This window comes from Notamacropus eugenii, chromosome 2 (genome assembly GCF_028372415.1).
Source record: "Notamacropus eugenii isolate mMacEug1 chromosome 2, mMacEug1.pri_v2, whole genome shotgun sequence".
NCBI classification, from domain to species: domain Eukaryota; kingdom Metazoa; phylum Chordata; class Mammalia; order Diprotodontia; family Macropodidae; genus Notamacropus; species Notamacropus eugenii.
Window position 1 is genome coordinate 4,344,290 of NC_092873.1, and position 2,478 is coordinate 4,346,767.

At 38.2% G+C, this 2,478-nt stretch overlaps 1 pseudogene; it reads right to left on the reverse strand.

Annotated features, from left to right (window-relative positions):
• Positions 1–1,181: 1,181 nt before the first annotated feature.
• LOC140523350 (olfactory receptor 5B2-like) lies at positions 1,182–2,138 on the reverse strand (annotated as a pseudogene).
• Between the last annotated feature and the right edge of the window lie 340 nt (positions 2,139–2,478).

Genomic DNA, 2,478 nt, shown 5'->3' on the forward strand with positions numbered 1-2,478 from the left:
ATTCATGTTCCTAAATCCTGGCCAGCCTTTATTTCATCTGACTGGAAAATCAGGAGTTAAAAAAAGTCCCTCACAGGAACCCCTATCCAAATCTAGAAGCACATAAAGCACCAAAAGAAGCTCTTACCTTGAATGGAAGTGATATTGAAGTTCCCATAGGGATATTGCACTGATGTTACAAAGGTAACAAAAACACAGGAACAGAAGTCTTTCCATACCTTTAGGACCGTTTTGTGGTTTATATTCCTTCTGAAAGTTAACCATACTGCAGTGGTGTTCTGGAGCCAACTCTAAGTGACTCACAAAGAGAATATTACATTTTGAGTGAGAGGACTCAGACTGTAGAAGAAGAAATGCTGCAAATGAGGGCTTGATTTTTTGTTTTGTTGATGAACTAGTTTTATGAAAGTGATGGAGAAAATCATAACATAAGTGAAATTCAAAATGTGTCACAAATATAGGTTTGTTTTTTTCTTCTGGAGAGCTCGTTCTTAAGTATTTGCCAGCTCTTCTCTGTTTTAGAGGTTGCTGAATAAGCAATACCATTGACATCAAAGTTATATCTTCAGGGACTTTCCCTTTGAAACTGTTAAAAAATTATGTATCCGATCTTCCCCTTTCTTGGAATATTGCTACAATTGATATATAGCACTGAAATGTGTTTGTGGGAAGGGATCTACGTAGCACAGGGAAAAGAGCACTGGACTTGGAAACAAGAGGAGTCATCTTTGTGACTCAAGTAGTGCCTCAGTAACTTACTAGCTGTGTGACTCTGGACAAGTCTCGTACCCCAGTTTACTCAACTCTGAAATGAACTAGAGAAGGAAATAGGAAACCATTCCAGTACCTTTGCCAAGAAAACCCAAAAATGAGGTCATGAAGAATCAGAAATAACTGAACAACAAGACAAGACACACATATCATTCATTCCACTTAACAATCATATAAGGTAGAGAATGTTATTAAGGCCTTTTAATCATAAGGAAACTGAAATTGGTACTTACTTTGTTCTCTACAACATGGAAATGTCTAAGAAAATACAAACTCAGGTCTTTCCTAACTCCAAATCTATAACATTCTCTACAACATAACATTGCCTTTAAAAACGTTTGGATTACACTACCGTATGTATAAGAAAAATATTCTAATTTTGGGACTGGATCCAAGATTATATTTTCTGTTTAAGGAAAAAGATGATCTAATTGAAATTGCTTCCTTTTCACAACTTTTATGAAAGCATTCTTAATATCTTTGTTTCTAAGACTATAGATTAGAGGGTTCAACATAGGGATGACCATAGTGTAGAACACTGAAGCAATTTTGTCTGTGTCCATGGAATGGCTTGAGCTAGGTTGGAAGTACATGAAGATTACTGTCCCATAGAATATGGACACTGCTGTCAGATGGGAAGCACAGGTGGAGAAGGCTTTCTGGCGGCCTTCTGCAGAATGGATCTTCAGAACAGTGATGAAGATTAACAAGTAAGAGGTAAAGATGACAAGAAAGGGGAAAAAAGTATTGAGGGACCCTAAGATAAAGACTAGTGACTCAGTGATGTGAATATCAGTGCAAGAGAGAACTAGGAGAGGGGGAATATCACAGAAAAAGTGATGGACCACATTGGACTTACAAAAGGAAAGACTAAACATGTTTCCTATGACTATGGAGGAGGTCAGAAAGCCACGGATTTAAGCACCACTGACCAGATATGCACATACAGTTGATGTCATGGTAGTGGTGTAATGTAGGGGCTTACAAATAGCTGCATGGCGATCATAGGCCATGGAGGTAAAGAGGAAACTTTCAGTAATAACAAAGGCTCCAAAGAAAAATAACTGTGTAGTACATGAATTATAGGAAATGATCTTGTCTCCTGTGAGGAGACCAGCCATCACCTTGGGAGTAATAGATGAGGAGTAGCCAAAATCCACCAATGAGAGGTTACTGAGGAAAAAGTATATGGGGGTATGGAGGCAGGATTCACTGTAGATCAGAGCTACTATTCCCAGATTCCCTACCAGTGTGATGACGTAGATGAGGGTAAACATTATGAAGAGAGGAACTTAAAGCTCTGGGACATTGGTTAGTCCTGTAAGGATGAACTCATTCACCTCAGATCTGTTCCCCGTAGATGTCATTTGAGGGTGTTTTTATTCACCTGCAACAAAAGAGAAAGAAAACTCCACTTTACATGATGAACACATTTCATAAAACATGGTCATTGACCTATCTTCTGTTAGGTCTAAAAATAAAGAATTAAGGCACCAAGAGCATTTATATAATTGTAACAGCAGTTACTCAAGGTGCCCAAAATTCACTCATCCATTTTCTCACAAAGGGAGAGAATCCCTCAGGTATTACTTCTTACTTTGTTTAATGTATTATAAATCCCCAAATTGACATTCCCCACTTCAGGAAAGGGAAGTACCTTATTCTCTGGCAAAAGTCAGCATATGAGGGTGGATTTCTGTTGGTCAG